Source organism: Macaca fascicularis, chromosome 12 (genome assembly GCF_037993035.2).
Source record: "Macaca fascicularis isolate 582-1 chromosome 12, T2T-MFA8v1.1".
Lineage (NCBI taxonomy): Eukaryota > Metazoa > Chordata > Mammalia > Primates > Cercopithecidae > Macaca > Macaca fascicularis.
In genome coordinates this window covers 43,778,024-43,797,859 of record NC_088386.1, presented here as the reverse complement: position 1 = coordinate 43,797,859, position 19,836 = coordinate 43,778,024, and the positions used below count along the sequence as shown (strand labels likewise).

At 36.4% G+C, this 19,836-nt stretch overlaps 1 protein-coding gene across 35 annotated transcripts in view; it reads right to left on the bottom strand.

Moving 5' to 3' along the window:
- Nucleotides 1-19,836, bottom strand: part of MBD5 (methyl-CpG binding domain protein 5) — a 515,330-nt gene that overhangs the window by 287,118 nt on the left and 208,376 nt on the right. For all 35 annotated transcript variants that reach the window (XR_012421099.1, XR_012421098.1, XR_012421100.1 and 32 more), the window contains one exon: nucleotides 669-819. The gene's annotated coding sequence lies outside the window, so the exon portion shown is untranslated. The remainder of the gene's footprint in view (nucleotides 1-668; nucleotides 820-19,836) is intronic.

The window sequence follows — 19,836 nt, the reverse complement described above, 5'->3', positions numbered from 1 at the left end:
AGGTAATGTAATTAATTTGAAATTTGAAGGTGGCATTGTGATCCACAATCCTTGCCCAAATGCTCTTTTGGGAGCAATAGGAGCTGTCATAGAATTAACTAAAAGTTCAAGTAAATATTTTGATATGGAATTTTCACAAAATGTAAAGCTGTGAGAGTTGTAAAGGGATGGCTTCCCAAGATTTTGGAGCACTTTATATTAGCTGTTAAAGAAAAGGGAGGAAAAATGCTGGGATACCTTTAACTACATAAAATTCACAAATAGTATGAACAACTCTAAAATAAATAGAAAATAATTAAAATAATTCTAATTTCTAATTTTATTTAGTACTTACAGTTATATATGTGTCCAAGATAGATGTGAAAAAGTCCTGTGTTCAAATATAGGTACTTAATTTCGGTTATTTAAGTCCTTGTTCTGTATTTAAGGATTTAAGATAGTCTTATTCTATCTGTTACTCTGGAGGTAAGGGCAAATGCATCTTAATGTAACTTCTGACATGCATGGGTGTTAAAAGAGGAAAAAAAGAAAATAAAGAAATAGCTATGCATACACAAATTCCTACAGTAAATAAGGCTTTTCATTTTAAACTAAAACCCAATATAATTCTACTTGCTTCTACATGATTAATAACAGAAAACTCATAGTAGAAATATTTCATTGCTTGCCTCCAAAAAATTGTTGACATCCTCTGTCGCCATCTGCCATGGTGGTCATTCCTCTGTGTTTGATGGAACTAAAGAAGTATTAGGGTTCTATGGATTGATGAAGGGAAACAGTCTGTGCTCTTGTTGATTTCTGGTATTTATTTTCTTGGTCCTGTTAAAAAGGATACCAGGGTAAATTTACCAATTTTGAACACATCCAGTTATTCCGTATTCTTTTACATTCACATTTAAGGAAGTTTTGAGATTTTTATGCAGTCTCATTTAAAAATCATAGAATTGTAGAATCTAACAGAAAGGGCTTGTTAAATTTAAGACTGAAGATTCAAACAGAGCTATTATCAATCAGGTAATTCAATCCACTTTACAGTATAGAAAACCAAAATCAAAAGAGGTTAAATAAACCATGTTATAGTCAGTTAGTGGCAGATCGGACATAAGAAAACAGTTCTTTTTACTCCAAGTTTGGGGGCTCTTTCCTCGAGCTGGGGCTCTTTCCCTCTTTGAGAAAAGAGAGGCAGGCTGGTAAGAGCACTATAATGACCAAGCTCATTTCTTAGCCCTAATACTTAGGGAAAAATCTAGAACAAAACCCAAAAAACATGATAGCATAATATTTAGATTATCAATTCATAGCACACCATTCACTCAACAGATACCTAAAAGATATTATTTTGTTAAAATATAACTAGGACATTATTTTATTAAAAAGTATCTATACAGTGTTGGCAACATAGTGAGACTATGTCTCTACCAAAAAAAAAAAAAAAAAAAAAAAAAGAAAGAAAGAAACAAAAAGTGAGATATGGTGTTGCATGCCTATAGTCCTAGCTACTCGGGAGCCTCAACCAGGAGGATCACTTGAGGCCAGGAGGTCGAAGCTGCAATGCACTACAATCATGCCATTGCACTCCAACTAGGTAACAGCGAGATGCTTTCTTGAAAAAAAAAAAGTATCCATATGATCACACATCATCAAATTTCTGAGTTTTATCCACTGTCATGATCACTTATCTTTTCCAATCCTCACCACTGCAAACATCTACTACTCTACTATCCACAAAAGTCGAGTGATTTTTAAAAATTATCTATAGAGAAACAGAATGACAGTTTTAAAAAGAAAACTGAATTTCAGACTCCCTTGTTCAAAATTCCCCAAAGACTTTCCATAACATCTAAGGCAAGGACTTGGATCCTGGTTACCTTTCTGAAAGCCTATCTGATGACTCTTCCTCTTGTTTCGTATTCTATAGCCTTAGTGGCTTTCATGTTCTTCACACATGCTAAGCACGCTCTTGATTTAAGTCTTTGACCTTTGTCTTCTCTTAGATTGGAATGTCTCTTTAGATAACCACATGTCCGTTCCCACTGACTAAAACACTCTTTTTCCTTGAAAGTTCCTGGAATGTTTCTGGATCTACTCAAATATCACTTCCCAGAGAGGATTCTCTCACCAGTCTAGCTAAAAAACCTCCGCCTCTGACTTTTACCCTTTTCGCCATTGGCCCTTATTCTCTATATCCATACCTGCTTCATTTCCATTCACAGTGTTTATAATTCCTAGATATTATGTAGCCCCACCATCCTGGTGAAGCCAGATGTCATTTGGAATTAAGTATTTTTGGTATTTTTAAGGTAATATAGTACATGTACTATAATTATGCAACATCTCCTACTCTTCTCCCCTCCCATCCAAGAGGTCTGGGAAGGCACCCTGAAGTCAAAAACGTTAATAACCTTGCAGTAAAACATATATTCATTCTAAGTGAGATTTTTTAAAGACTATAACTAGGGGCAGAGCAAGATGGCAGAATAGAAATCTCCACTGATTGTCCCCCCAAGCAAGGACATCAATTCAACAACTATCAAAAAAAGCATATTCATAAGACTCAAAAATCAGGTGAGCACTCACAGTACGTGGCTTTAACTTCCTATCACTACATGAGGCACCGAACAGGAAAAACAGTCTCAAATAGCTGATGCCACCTCTCCGGCAGCAGAAGCATGGTGTGGAGAATGTTTGGTGTGCTGGAGAGAGAGAGAGTGTAGCATTTATGAGGCACTGAGCTCAGTGCTGCCCTATTATAACAGAAAACAAAACTAGACCAAACGCAGCTGATGTCCATCCAAAAAGCGAGCATTTTAACCGGGCCTGTTTAGCCAGAAAGGAATCGCTGATCCCAGTGGTCCAAACTTGAGTCCCTGCAAGACTCATCGGTGCAGGCTAAAGTGTTCTGGAGCCCAAAATAAACTGGAAAGGCAGGCTAGGCCATAAGGACTTCAACTCCAAGGCAAGTCCTAGTGTTGAACTTGGGCCAGAGACAGTGGACTGGGGGAGCGGGGGAATGGGACTTACTGAGACACCAGCCAGGGTGGGGAAGGGAGTGTTGGCATCACCTCCTCCTAACCACAGGCTGTACAGCTCGTGGCTCTGAAAAAGACCCATCCACTCCACTTGAGGAAAGAAGATGGAAGAATAAAGAGGACTCTGTCTGGGATCTTGGATACCAGCTCAGCCACAGTTGGGTAGGGCACCAGTTAGAGTTATGAAGCCCCCTTTCCAGATCCTGCTACTGAATGACATTTCTAGATACAACCTGGGCCAGAAGGCAACCTGCTGCCTTGAAGGAAAGAACCCAGTCCTGGTAGCATTCATCACCTTCTAACTGAAGAGACCTTGGGCCCTAAACAACCAGCAGTAATACCCAGGAACTACATTGAGGGCCTTGGGTGAGACTGTGAGACTTGTTGGCTTCAGGTGAGACTAAGCACATTCCTAGTTGTGGTGGGTACAGGGTGAGACTCCTTCTACTTGAGAAAATCAAAGGGAAAAGCAGAGGGAACTTTGTTTTGTACCTTAGTTACCAGCTCAGTCACAGGGGTTAGAGCACCAAGCAGGTTCTGGGGGTCCTAGGTTCCAGGACTTGGCTATCGAATAGAATTTCTGGACCTGCTCTGGGTCAGAGGAGAATGTGCTGCTCTGAAGGGTGAGTCTCAGGCCAGGCAGCATTCAACACAAGCTGACTGAAGAGCCCTTGGGCCTTAAGGGAACATCAGTGGTACAGTAATCCGCATGGAATGTGGTAGCGGGAGCCACAGGGTGAGGCTCCTCTGCTTTTAAATAGGGGAGGGAAGAGTGGGGAGGACTACGTCTTTTGAGTTCAGTGCCAGCTCAGCCACAGTACAATAGAATACCAGGTAGACTTCTAAGATTTTTTACTCTAGTCCCTGGCTCCTGAATGGCATCTCTGGACATGCCCGGGGCCTGGGGGAACCTGCCACTCTGAAGTGAAGGATACAGGCATGGCTGGCTTTGTCACCTGCGGATTGTAGAGCACCAAAGCCTTGAGTGAACACAGGCTGAAGCCAGGAAGTGGTTACAGCAAGCCTCAGGTGAGACCCAGTGCTGTGCTGGCTTCAGGTCTGACCCAGTACAGTTTTAGTGGTGATGGCCACAGAGGTGCTTATGTCACAATATCCCCAGCTCCAGATGGCCTAGAACAGAGAAAGAGGCAGAGACAGAGACGGGGTGGAGTGGGACAGACGGACTCCATTCATTTGGAGAACGTGAGGAAAGAGAACAAGAGTCTATGCCTGGTAATCCAGAGAATCCTTCTGGATGTTGTCCAGGACCATCAAGGCAGTACCTTTATGAGTCTGTAAGAACTACAGCATTACCAGGCTTCGGGTGCCCCTAAAGCAGATACAGCTTAGATCACAACACTTAGATCACAACAATCAAGTCCTTCTGAGTATCTGGAAAGCCTTCCCAAGAAGGACAGCTATAAGTAAGTCCAGAAAGTGAAGACTACAGCAAATACTTAACACTTAAATGCCCAGACATCAAAGAACATCTACTAGGATCAACACCATCCTGAAAAACATGACCTCACTAAATGAAATAAATAAGGCACCAGGGACCAATTCTCGAGAAACAGAGATATGTGACTTCTCAGACAGATAATTCAAAATAGCTGTGTTGAGGAAACTCAAAGAAATTCAGGATAATATAGAGAAGGAATTCAGAATTCTATCTGATTAACTTAACAAAGAGATTGAAATAATTAGAAAGAATCAAGCAGAAATTCTGGAGCTGAAAAATGCAATTTGTCATACTGAAAAATGCATCAAAGTCCTTTAATAGCAGACATAATCAAGCAGAATAAAGAATTAGTGAGTGTGAAGACAGGCTGTTTGAAAATACACAGAAAAGACAAAAAAAAAAAAAAAAAGAAAAAAGAAAAAGAAAAGAAAAAACAATGAAGCAAAGCAGGCTAGAAAATAGCCTCAAAATGGCAAATCTAAGAGTTATTGGCCTTAAAGAGAAGGTACAGAAAGAGATAGGGGCAGAAAGTTTACTCAAATGAATAATAACAGAGAATTTCCCAAACCTATAAAAGATATCAATATCCAAGTACAAGAAGGTTATAGAACACCATGCAGAATTAACCCAAAGAAGACTACCCCAAAGCATTTAATAATTGAACTCCCAAAGGTCAAGGATAAAGAAAGGATCCTAAGCAGCAAGAAAAAAGAAATTGCATACAATGGAGCTCCAATATGTCTGACAGCAGAATTTTCAGTGCAAACTTCACAGGCCAGGAGAGAAGAATGGCATGACATAATTAAAGTGCTGAAGGAAAAATCTTTTACTTTAGAATAGTATATTCGGTGAAAATATCCTTCAAACATGAATAAGAAATAAAGGCTTTCCCAGACAAACAAAAGCTTAGGGATTTTATCAACACCAGAACTTTCTGCAAGAAATGCTAAAGGGCGTATTTTGATCAGAAAGAAAAGGACATTAATAAGCAATAAATCATGGAAAGTACAAAACTCACTGGTAATAGCAAGTACACAGGAAAACACAGAATATCATAGCACTGTAACTGTGGTGTGTAGACTACTCCTATCTTAAATAGAAAAACTAAACAATTAACCAATAAAAAACCATAACAAATTTTCAAGACATAAACAATACAATAAAATATAAATGGAAACAACAAAAAGTCAAAACAACAGGGAGATGAAGTTAAGGCATAGAGTGTTTATCAGTTTTTTGTTTGTTTATGTAAACTGTGTTAAGTTGTTATCAGCTTAAAATAACGGGTTATAAGGTAGTATTTGCAAACCTCATGGTAACCTCAAACCAAAAAAACATACAACTAATACACAAAACATAAAAAGCAAGACCCAAGAAAATCACCTTCACTGAAGGGAAGACAGGAAGGAAACAAGACCACAAAATAACCAGAAAACAAATAACAAAACGCCAGGAGTAAGTCCTTACTTACCAATAAAGACACTGACTATAAGTAGACTAACCTCTGGAATCAAAAGACACTGAGTTGCTGAATGGATACAAAAAAGACAAGACCCAGTGATCTGTTGCCTATGAGAAATACACTTCACCTATAAATATACACATAGACTGAAAGCAATGGGATGGAAAAAAATATTCCATACCAATGGAAACCAAAAGAGCAGGAGTAGCCATACTTTTATCAGAAAAAATAGATTTATAGTCAAAAACTATAAGAGAGACAAAACTGGTCACTATATTATGATAAAAGAGGTCAATTCAGAAAAAATAAAACCCACAATTTTAAATACATATGCACCCAACACTGACACACCCAGATTTATAAAGCAAATACTATTAGAGCTAAAGAGAGAGATGAGCCCCAATACACTAATAGCTAGAGGCAGCCAGGTGCAGTGGCTCACGCCTGTAATCCTAGCACTTTGGGAGGCCAAGGCAGGCGGATTGTCTGAGCTCAGGAGTTCGAGACCAGCCTGGGCAACATGGTGAAACCACATCTCTACTAAAAAACAACAACAAAAAAGAAAGCTAGAGGCTTCATCACCACACTTTCAGCATCAGATAGAACAGATTGTCCAGATGGAAAAATCAACAAAGCAACAAAGCAACACTGGACAATCTACACTATAGTCCAGATAGACCTAATAGACATTTACAGAACAGTTCATCCAATGGCTGCAGAATACACACTTTTTTCCTCAGCACATGGATGATTCTCAAGGGAAGACATTAGGTCACAAAACAAGTCTTAAAACATTCAAAAAAGTAAAATAATATCAAGCATCTTCTCTGACCAAAGTGGAATAAAACTCGTAATCAATAACAAGAGGAATTTTGGAAACTGTACAAATACATGGAAATGTATGTGTTTGTATGTATGCTCCTGAATGACCAGTGGGTCAATGAAGAAATCAAAAAGAAAATTGAAACATCTATTGAAACAAATGATAATGGAAACACAACAAGCAAAACCTATGGAATATAGCAAAAGTAGTACTAAGAGGGAAGTTTATGGCCATAAGTGCCGATATCAAAAAATAAGAAAACCTTCAAATAAACAACCAAAAAATGCATCTTAAAGAACTAGAAAAGCAAGAGCAAACCAAACCCTAAATAAGTGAAAGAAAAAATAAATAAAGATCAGAGCAGAAATAAATAAAATTGAAATAAACAAGATAGTTTTTTAAAAAGTTAAGCAAAATTAACAAACTTTTGGCCAGACTAGGAAAAAAAGAGAGAAGATCCAAATAAATAAAGTCAGAGATGAAGATGGAGACATTACAAATGATACCACAGAAATTCAAATGATCATTAATTGCTACTATGAGCAACCATATACCAATAAATTGGAAAATCTAGAAGAAATGGACAAATTCCTAGAAAAATACAACCTACCAAGATTAGACCATAAGAAATCCAAAACCTGAACAAACCAGTATCAAGTAATGAGATTGAAGCTGTATTAAAAAGTCTCCCAGTAAAGAAAAGTCCAGAAACTGATGGCTTCACTGCTGAATTCTACCAAATATTTAAAAAACGAATACCAATACTAATCTAACTACTCCAAAAAACAGAAAAGGGAATACTTCCAAACTTATTCTATAAGTCCAGTATTACCCTTATATCAAAAATAGACAAATACACATTAAAAAAAGAAAATCACAGATCAGTATTTTTGATGAATATTGATGCAAAAATCCTCAACAAAATACTAGCAAACCAAATTCAACAGTACATTAGAAAGATTATTCATCATGATCAGGTGGGATTTATCCCTGGGATGCAAGGATGGTTCAATATATACAAATTAATCAATGTGACACACCATATCAATAGAATGAAAGACAAAAACCATATGATCACTTCAATTGATGGTGAAAAAGCAGTTGATAAAATTCAACACTCCTTTATAATACACCCTTAAAAACTGGATATAGAATATACATTAGCATCAGAAAAACCATATATGACAGACTCACAGCTAGTATTATACTGAATGTGGAAAAACTGAAAGCCTTTTGTATACGATCTGGAAGATGAAAAGGATGGCCACTTTTACCACTGTTACTCCACATAATACTGGAAGTCCTAGCTAGAAAATCAGACAAGAGAAAGAAATAAGGGGCATCTAAATTGGAAGGAAAGAAGTCAAATTATCCTTGTTTGCAGATGACATAATATTATACTTGGAAAAAATGAAAGACTACACACACACACACACACACACACACACACACACACACACACACACAACTATTCAAACTGATAAACAAATTTAGTAAAGTTGCAGGATATAAAATCCACATACAAAAAACAGTAGCATTTCAAAATGCAACAGTGAACAATCTGAAAAATAAATTAAAAAAGGAATCCTATTTACAGTAGCCACAAATACCTAGGAACTAACTTAATGAAAGAAGTGAAAGATCTCTATGGTGAAAATTATAAAATGCTGATGAAAGAAATTGAAGAGGACATCAAAAGAAACCAGAAAGATACTCCATGTCCATGGATTGGAAGAATCAATATTATTAAAATGTCCATACTGCCCAGTGCAATTTACAGATTCAGTGCTATCCCTATCAAAATACCAATGACATTCTTCAAATACACACACATAAATTTTGTAAAATTTATATGGAACCACAAAAAATTCAAAAGAGTCAAAGCTATTCTAAGCAAAAAGAACAAAACTGAGAAAATCACATTACCTGACTTCAAATTATACTACAGAGCTATAATAACCAAAACAGCATGGTATTGGCATAAAAACACACATATAGACCAATGGAACAGAATAGAGAACCCAGAAACAAATTCACACACCTACAGTAAATTCATTTTCAACAAACGTGCCAAGAACATACACTGTGGAAAAGACAGTCTTCAAAAATGGTGCTGGGGAAAATGAATATCTACATGCAGAAGAATGAAATTAGACCACTATTTCAAGCCATATAGAAACATCACATAGAAATACATTAAATATTTAAATATAAGACCCTCAATTTATAAATTTACTACAAGAAAACACTGGGGAAAAATCTCCAAGACATGGGTCCGAACAAAAATTTATTGAGTAATACCCTACAAGCACAGGCAATCAAAACAAAAATAGACAAATGGGATCATATCAAGTTAAGAAGTTGCTGCACACCAAAGGAAACAACAAAGTGAAGAGGCAACACAAAGAATCAGAGAAAATATTTGCAAACTACCCATTGGACAAGGGGTTAATAGCCAGAATATACAAGGAGCTCAACTCTGTGGGAAAAAATCTGATAATCTGATTTAAAAATGGGCAAAAGATTTGAATAAATATTTCTCAAAAGAAGCCATGGAAATGGCAAACAGGCATATGAAAAAGTGCTCAACATTACTGATAATCAGAGAAATGCAAATCCAAACTACAATGAGATATCATCTCACCTCAGTTAAAATGGCTTTTAGTCAAAAGAAAGGCAATAATAACAAATGCTGGCAAGAATGTGGTAAAAAGGGAACCCCACTCTTGGTAGGAATGTAAATTACTAAAAGCACTATGGAGAACAGTTAGAGGTTCCTCAAAAACCTAAAAATAGAGCTACCACGTGATTCAGTAATCTCACTGCTGGGTATATACCCAAAAGAAAGGAAATCAGCATATCGAAGAGCTATCTGCAATCCCATGTTTGTTGCAGCACTGCTCACAATAGCCAAAATTTGGAAGCAACCTAAGTGTTCATCAACAGATGAATAAAACAAAGTGCGGTAATGATACACAATAAAGTACTATTCAGCCATCAAAAAGAATAAGATGTTGTCATCTGCAACAACATGAATAGAACTGGAGGTCATTATGCTAAGTTAAGCCAGGGACAGAAAGACAAAGCACGTTTTCACTTATGTGTGAGATCTAAAAATCAGAACTATTGAACTCATGGAGATAGAGAATAGAAGCATGGTTACCAGATGTTGGGAAGGGTAGATGGAGGGTCGGGGGGTAAGTGGGGATGGTTAACGGGTACAAAACTCCCCAAAAGAATGAATTAAGTCCTAGTGTTTGATAGCACAACAGGGTGACTATAGTTAATAGTAATTTTGTATATTTAAAAATAAGTAAAAATTGTTTATAACAAGATATCTTAGAAAAAAACCTAAAAGTATAATTGGATTGTTTGTAACACAAAAGATAAATGCTTGAGGTGATGAATACCCCATTTTACATGATGTGATTGTTACATGTTGCATGCCTGTATCAAAACATTTCATATATCCTACAAATATATACACATAAGTACCCACAAAAATTAAGATAAAAAATAAAAAAGACTATGACTAGTCTCATATCAGCTTTACTACTAAATGAGTCTGATTCAGCTTTTACCACTATTCGAGTTGTCAAATTTTCCAGTTTCCCAAGCTTTTTGATTTTAGAATTGCAGATAAGGGATTGTGGAACATACTACTAATTAATTTGTTAATTGCTTGTCTCTTCCACATAATGCATGTTCACAAGAACAAAGATTTGTTTTGTTTTTGCTCTGTAGTCCAGTGCCTAACAGATAATAATGACTGAACAAATATTAGTTAAGTGGACAAATGAAGGCCTCTGTAAGGATTAGCTTTGTTAGTTTTACATTTTAAGTAAATCCTGTCCTACAGTCATCTCTCAATTGAAGCAATAGTTGAACTTTTAAAAATATTATTAAAATTATTTCTCCTTTTAAGGCTCATTGAAAGGCAGAAGGATAGAAAAAATGTGATAAACAGTATATAAACTACAGGAAACAACACCTGGTCTGTGTAATATAGTGGGAAGAGTTCTCAACTAGAGTTCTAGAGATCTAGGTTGATTTCATCCCTTTCCTTTTTCTATTAACTATTTGCCTATTTATTATTCACCTATCCATCCTCCATTCATCCACTTCTTCCTCTTTGACTTAAATATCTCACCATTTTGGCTCGATTCATTATCTGTCAAATGAGTGGATAAAACTTGGTGATCTTCAGCCGTTCTCTGATTCTGCTAACAGTAAATAATTGGATAATATTTGACTATCCTAGAAGTTGGCTCACACTAGCTTTTCAATTAAATTTAAGCATGTTTGTTTGTTTAAATGTTACTGTAGCTTTGTAGGATAATGTGAAGTTACGTAATGTGATATCCCCAGTTTTGTTTTTTTTGCTTAGGATAGCAAAAAGTGTCACTTAGTGACACATTCGCCAAATATGTATTTTATGTAACAGTTACACAATACTGAATTTTTGTGTGTTTCTGTATGCCTAATAATAGCAAATGTTTATTGAACATTTTCTATGCACCAGAAACTACTTTAAGCTTTTCACATCCATTAACCTTACAACTCTCTTATTAGTCATGTGCTGTATAATGTTGTTTTGGTCAACTATCGACTGCATATATCACAGTGCTCCCATAAGATTATAATGAAGTCGAAAAATTCCTATTGCCTAGTATTTACTATATGTTTTAATTGTTATAGTAGAGTGTACTCCTTCTACTTATTAAAAAAAAAAGTTAACTGTAAAACAGTCTCAGGCAGGTCCTTCAGGAGGTATTCCAGAAGAAAGTAAGGTTATCACAGCAGATGACAGCTCCATGTGGGTTACTGCCCCTGAGATCCTTCCAGTGAGACAAGATATGGAGGTACAGGAAAGTGATATTGATGATCCCAACTCTGGGTAAGCCTAGCCTAATGTGTGTGCTTGTGTGTTAGTTTTTAACCAAAAAGTTAAAAAGAAAATAAAAATTAATAGAAACAAGCTTATAGGATAAGGATAGAGAATATTTTTGCACAGTTGTACAACATGATTGTGCTTTGTGTTTTAAGCCAAGTGTTATTATAAAAGCATCAAGAAGTTACACAATTTAAAGTTTATAAAGTAAAAGTTACAATAAACTAAGGTTAATTTATTATTGTAGAAAAAACTTTAAAAATAAATTTAGTGTAGCCTAAGTCTACATTATTTGTCATATCTACAGTAGTATACAGTAATGTCCTAGGCCTTTGCATTCACTCACCACTCACTCACTGACTCACCCAGAGCAACTTCCAGTCCCGCACGCACCATTCGTGGTAAATCCTCTATACAGATGTACCAGTTTTTATCTTTTATATCTTACTTTTATTGTACCTTTTTTGTTTAGATAGACAAATACCATTATGCTGTAATTCTCTACAGTATTTAGTACAGTAATATGCTGTACAGGTTTGTAACCTAGGAGCAATAGGCTATACCCTATAGGGTAAATATCTAGTAGGCTATACCATCTAGATTTGTGTAGGTACACTCTATGCTGTTCACACAATGAGGAAATTGCCTAACAATACAGAAAGTACTCCTGTCATTAAGCGATGCATGACTGTATTATCTCCTGTGGTACAGTAGATTGCCATGTGTTTCACTATCATACCTCCACAGAAAGTGTGCACCTCTCTGTGCTTTGACTTGGAGCTTGGCTATGTAACTTCTCTTAGCTAACTGAATAATAGCAGACATTACCTAGGTAGAACTTTGAAATATGCTTATGCAGAGTAGCCTGTTCCCTTGCAATCCTGCTCTTCATACTGACAAAAAAAAAGAAAAAAAAAATGCCTCAGGTATCTGTTGATCCAAGGAAGATGAGAGATATGTGATACAAACCTAGACTTACCCTCTACCAAGAACCAAGTCCAGGTGAGCCCAGCCTGGATGAGACCTATCCAGCTTACACACAAACTTCTGTGGAAGAACTAAATGCTTACTGTGGTACACCAGAGAGATTTTCTGGTTGTTTGTATTGTGGCAACCTCCTTCTGTTTTTTTCAGGTAATGAAAATGAGGGGCAGAGATTGAGAAACTTGCACAAACTCTGCACAGCTAGTTAAGTGTTAGGGCTAGGATATTAAGCCATGCAAGTCTGGTCAAGGGCTTATACTCTTAAGTCCCATGCTATATTGTCACTACACTATACTGGCTATATTGTATGATATTAAATTATGTATTAATATGCTAGTGAGTAATCTGGCACATATTAAAATTCATAATTTTGTCTATATTGTCTATATGTAAATGGACAAAGCTGTCTTGCAATTTGGAGTAAAATGTATTTTATCTTGAGACATCAATAATATAAAATAAATGCACTGCTTTCCGGAGTCAGATTAATAAGAACTACATTATAGACAGCTCTTGGGGTAGTTTCCCAGCTCATTCCCATACCAAATAATGGCCCTTACTGCTAACAGATCTACTGCAGATTCTTCTCTGGCTCTGGCTGACCAATTGAGGCATGCATCTGTGATCTAAGCTTGATCAGCCCAGGTTTTGCCACTAATATTTTCAAATTTGGACCCATAACTGGGCACCTCTATCATTGGCTCCACTCTGGAGAAAGCTACTGTCCCCAGAGCTATCTTTGTTCCCTTCCTTCCCACCTGTCAATTGCATAAGAAACTCCAGCATTTCCCCAGAAAATACCCTTTTTGTATAAGCTTGCCAAAATTTGTTTTTCTTCTTGTAATCTTAAGAAATTTAACCAAAACAAGTTTAAAAAATCCATTGCTTTTTTTCTGTTATAACTTAAAAGTGCAGAGGGAGGATTTCTTAAAGACAAGACCAAATAAAGCTTGCATTTATTTTATATCCTATCAAAGTAGTTTTGCAATTTATAGTTATGGACAATGTGTCCCCTGATATTTGTTAAAAATTCTTCCATATTTCCAAAAACCAAGGTCTGGCTGGGCATGGTGGATTATGCCTGAAATTCTGGCACTTTGGGAGGCTAAGGTGGGAAAATCACTTGAAGCCAGGAGTTTGAGATCAGCGACATAGCAAGACTTTGTTTCTACAAAAATATAATTTAAAAAATTTAGCCAGGCATGATGCTGCACACCTGCATTCCTAGCTATTTGGGAGGCTGAGGTGGAAGGATCACTTGAGACCTGGAGTTCCAGGCTGCATTGAGATATAACAGTGCCAGGGTGACAGACTAAGACCTCGTCTCAAAAAAAAAAAAAAACCCCGCCCACAACCCGCCCACTCAAAAAAACCAAAAAACCAAAAAAACAAAAAACAAACAAATAAAAAAACAGGGTCCATGGGCCCGCAAGGAGTCTGTGGATAAACTATATATCAGTGAAACTGAATAAAGTAGATATCCTTTGTAATCTTATGTATTTTATGCATTAAAACATTTTACTTCTATTGAGCTTTGTTTACTCCTTTTGATAATGCAAGGCAAGTGAACATATGGGATTATTTATGTCACTGATTTACTCAGAAGTGCTCAGATATATTCCAGACACTATTTTGGGTGCTGGCGATATAGCAGGGACAAAACAGACAGTCTTTGCCCTCACAGAGTAGTGGTAAGAAAGAATATGCAGAATATAAAATTTCACAATACTGTTAGTAATGAACCTGGCACAAGTACCACAATGAGATTAGAGCAGTTTAAAATGTGAGGGTAAGAAACACAAAATGCTTGGAGGAAATTAATGTGCAATCCTTAACCTATATCTAGTTTTAAGTGATATATTAACATATGAAGGGAGCCCTGCCATAGTCAAGTTTAAGAACAGTAATAAAGTACAACTACTAACTACCACAGTGACAATAAAGATAAATAGCAATGCTAAGGTTACCTTACCAGTAATTTCATATGTGCTATTATAACTTCTTAATATTCTGTCAGGATGGGCAGGTGAGAAAATGGAGCCTTAGAGGCTCACCAAACTTGACCATTTTGATTAGCGGTAGAACCAGGAATGTAGCCTAGTTTTCACATCTCCTGGTTTTATTTCCTTTATACTACATTACATCATCACAAGCAAAGACAAGTTTCACAGCAGACAGCGTTGAAATTTCTTTTTATTTACTTCCATAATCTACTTGTGACATGGGGCAGAGAAGCAACATAACATGGGTCATATAGGAGCTACTGGTAACAACTTGAACACTTTTCGTTATCAGGCATAAGCTCACATTAGCAAGAACTTCGGGGTGGTATGATAGATGTGATACTGGGGAAATTTATGAATGAATTACAAAAGTAGATTTTTCCAACTAATGAATTTAACCATTTAGTGCAGAAGTTGGCAAACTTCAGCCCATGGAGTAAGTCCAATCTGCTACCTGTTTTTATATTGCCTGTGAGAGTGGTTTTACATTTTTAAATGGTTCAAAAAATCTTAAAAGAGGAAAGATATTTGACAGCAAAAAGTTACATAAAATTCAAGTTTCGGTGTCTATAAATACAGTTGAAACACCGCCATCCTTATTTATGTATTGCCTATGGCTGCTTTCACACTACAAAAGCCAAGTTGAGTAGCTCCACAAAGACCTGGCTCTCAAGTCCTAAAATATTACCATCTGGCCATTTGCAGAAAAAATTTGTTGGCCTCTCATCCAGAAGGTCACAGAGTTAATGTTAAAGGCAGTAATAACATCTGTTTAACTTATAATTTTAAAAATGAGTAAATGCATAGTTATTTAAATATTTCTTTCCTTTAAAATGGAGTGATTTGAAAGCACCGGAGTCATACGAATGAATATCCTAGAGGCCTAAGAAGCATGCTTGCATCTTAGCCACTCAGTCAGTTGATCACTTGGATGACCTCTGGACACCATGGTATTTTTAATTAATACACAGGTTTAAATTATTTAACTCTCAGTCTGACATTTTATAATTTACTGACTCATAGATTGCTGGCTAAAGACAGAATAAAAAAACACTTGGTGACATATAATTAACGAGAAGCAAAAACATTCTTTGATGTCTATAAATTTGCCTCAAGATAATCATCACCACATCAAAAAGGTGTATTTATGTAGTTAAAAGAGGTAAGTCTCAAATACGTTAAAAGTCCGTGTTAAAAGAAATTTGGTGATGATCAAATCTTAAATTTTCTTGTTTAGAAATTAAAATCAGTTGATTTAGAAAGCATAAAATATAAAAAACTCTAAAATGTAGCATCATAAACACAGTTTTGCATGTGCTTTTCATGCGGCAACTTAAATTTACTTTTCAATATCCACCTAAATACTAGTTCGGCCTCAAAGTTAAATACTGTTTAAGTATCATCTGACTTTTATAGTTACTGTTGGTAAGTCCTCCTATTCCCCACTGCCTGCCCCACACATAATTTAAAGTAAAATAAAAGTAGATCATTTACTAAAAGTGAAAATGTTTTAATGTCTTTATTATGCATAATATTAGTTTATATTTAAAATAAATTTAATGATATAATTCTTAACAATATAGTTTCTGAAATTTTTGTAACTCAAAAATAATAACATCCTTTTTCGAAAATCTTAAGGTTTACCTGCTAAGAAACATTGAGGAACACTATACTAAAGAAGAGGGAAGGGGCGCGTCCAAGATGGTTGAATAGGAACAGCTGCAGCCTCCAGCTCCCAGCGTGAGTGACACAGAAGATGGGTGATTTCTGCATTTTCAACTGAGGTACTGGGTTCATGTCACTAGGGAGTGTCAGACAGTTGGCGCTGGTCCGTGGGTGCAGCCCGAGAGCTGAAGCAGGGTGAGGCATCGCCTCACCTGGGAAGCGCAAGGGGGAAGGGAATTCCTTTTCCTAGCCAAAGGAAATTGAGACACACAACACCTGGAAAATCAGGTAACTCTCACCCTAATACTGCGCTTGTACCAAGGGTCTTAGCAAACAGCACACCAGGAGATTAAAACCTAGGTAATACCATTCAGGACATAGGCATGGGCAAGGACTTCATGTCCAAAACACCAAAAGCAATGGCAACAAAACCAAAATTGACAAATGGGATCTAACTAAACTAAAGAGATTCTGCACAGCAAAAGAAACTACCATCAGAGTGAACTGGCAACCTACAGAATGGGAGAAAATTTTTGCAATCTACTCATCTGACAAAGGGCTAATATCCAGAACCTATAAATAACTTAATCAAATTTACAAGAAAAAAACAAATAACCCCATCAAAAAGTGGGCAAAGGATATGAACAGATACTTCTTAAAAGAAGACATTCATACAGCCAACAGATACATGAAAAAATGCTCATCATCACTGGCCATCAGAGAAATGCAAATCAAAACTACAATGAGATACCATCTCACACCAGTTAGAATGGCAATCATTAAAAAGTCAGGAAACAACAGGTGTTGGAGAGGATGTGGAGAAATAGGAACACTTTTACATTGTTGGTGGGACTGTAAACTAGTTCAACCCTCGTGGAAAACAGTGTGGCGATTCCTCAAGGATCTAGAACTAGAAATACCATTTGATCCAGCCATCCCATTACTGGGGATATACCCAAAGGATTATAAGTCATGCTGCTATGAAGACACATGCACACGTATGTTTATTGCTGCACTATTCACAATAGCAAAGACTTGGAATCAACCCAAATGTCCATCAGTGACAGACTGGATTAAGAAAATGTGGCACATATACACCATGGAATACTATGCAGCCATAAAAAAGGATGAGTTTGTGTCCTTTGTAGGGACATGGATGCAGCTGGAAACCATCATTCTCAGCAAACTATTGCAAGAACAGAAAACCAAACACCTCATGTTCTCACTCATAGGTGGAAATTGAACAATGAGATCACTTGGACACAGGAAGGGGAACATCACACACTGGGTCCTACTGTGGCAAGGGCCGGGGGGAGGCATAGCATTACGAGATATACCTAATGTAAATGACGAGTTAATGGGTACAGCATACTAACATGGCACATGTATACATATGTAACAGACCTGCACGTTGTGCACATGTACCCTAGAACTTAAAGTATAATAAAAAAAAAAAAGAAGAGGGAAAAAATTAACTGATAATATTATTCATACCACTTGTTCATCATTATTTTTTCAGCAAACAGATGAGTACAAACTCTTTGCCAGACACTATGGAAGAAAGCCAAGACAAAAATAACAGTTCCTGCTTTCAAAGAGCTTACTGGCTGGTGGCTGGAAGGGACAAGTGCAAAGATTGGTAAGTTCTCTGATACAGGTAAAGTAAGCCACTCTGTTATCACGTAGAATAAAGATGAACTCAGTTTCTGGTGGTGAGAACAGAAAAGAAAGAACAAATGGGAATTATTGGTAAGGTAGAACACACTGAGTATCCTGACCAATTAGATGAGGGAAGAAAGATAAATAATTAAAATTGTTGTCAAGGAGATGCCTTATATTTAGAGATATAAGGAGAAGAAAGAAAGGGTCTAGTGAATGTTTACCTAGAAAAAAGGGATATACTAAAAATTTTCCTCTACAGATGTCCAAATCCTCTTCCTTCTTAATTTCAAGTTATTATAAAAAATCCCCCATCCAAAACCTTTGGAGAATGACAGTGTTTTAGAACTAAGGATTTTTTAGAGTTTTGAAAGGTAAGATTAAGACATATAAAAATCAAAACATACACACATACACATACACACACCGTTTTAATGTCTAAAATATACATCAAAGATTGCTCTATACCAAACTATAATTTCAGGCTTTTTATCATTGACGAATGATAATGATTCAGAAAGAACAGACTCCAAGAACCTGATGAATAAATAAAATGCAGTACTGTATATCTACATAATAGAATATTATTTGGCTATAAAAAGGAATGGAATTCTGATATACACTACAACACAGATGAACCTTGAAAACATTACCATGAGTGAAAGAAAGAAAAGGCCATGTATTGTATGATTCCGCTTATATGAAACATCCAGAATATGCAAATCCAAAGAGACAGAAAGTAGACTAGTGTTTGCCAGGACTGGGAGTGGAGGGAAATGGAGTAGGAAATGGGTACAGGGTTTCTTTTTGGAGTGAGGAAATGTTCTAGAATTGAACAGTAGTGAATGATATACAACACTGTGAATATACTAAGAAGCACTGGATCGTACAATTTAATATTTTGAACTTTATGACATGAATTATATCTCAATAAAGCTGTTATTTTTTCTTTAAAAAACAATGGGCTGGGCATGGTGACTCACGCCTGTAATCGTAGCACTCTGGGAGGCTGAGGCAGGAAGACTGCTTGAGTCCAGAAGGTGGAGACCAACCTGAGCAACACAGTAAGACCCTGTCTCTACAAAAAATACAGAAAAAAAATTTGCTGGGCATGGTGGCACACCCCTGTAGTCCAGCCACTTGGGAGGCTGAGGTGGGAGGATCACTTGTGCCCGGGAGGTTGAGGCTGCACCGAGCCATGATTACACCACTGTCCTCCAGCCTGGATGACACAGCGAGACCCTGATTCAAAAAAGAAATTCATATTTTTTTAATCTCGTGAACATGCACATTTTAAAGTATTTAAAATAGGCTGTCAAGATGAATTATTGCAGGGATATACTTGTTTGTGACTTTGAATAGCCACATGGATCTTGTAAGATCCCACTGGAAAAAAAATTGTAAAAGAGTTCTTCAGATACTTCACATTTTAAAATAAATATAATCATGGAACATCTATAATTAGTATGAATAAATAAACATAGGAAAATAATGAAATAACAGAACAAGGCTGGCCTACAGTGTCCTTATTCCAAAAAAATAACAAAAATAGAAAATTTCAATCAAATGCTGAAAGTAGTTTTCTCTGAGTCCAAAGTTTACATTTTTTTTTACACCAAATGAGGTTAGGAATGTTTGTAAATGAATTTGAATCCACTACAATAGGATCACTGTGAACTATGGCTTCTGAAAACTGAAGAAAATGTGAATTTGAAGATTCAACTAGAAAAATGAAAGAATGAAGAAACTGGAAACTAACTTTGAACAACCTTCAGCTTTAACATATAAAGGATAATTCATAGAGAAAAAAAGAAACGAAGAAAGAAGGGGACAGCAAAGTCCCCCTAAATCTATCTGAATT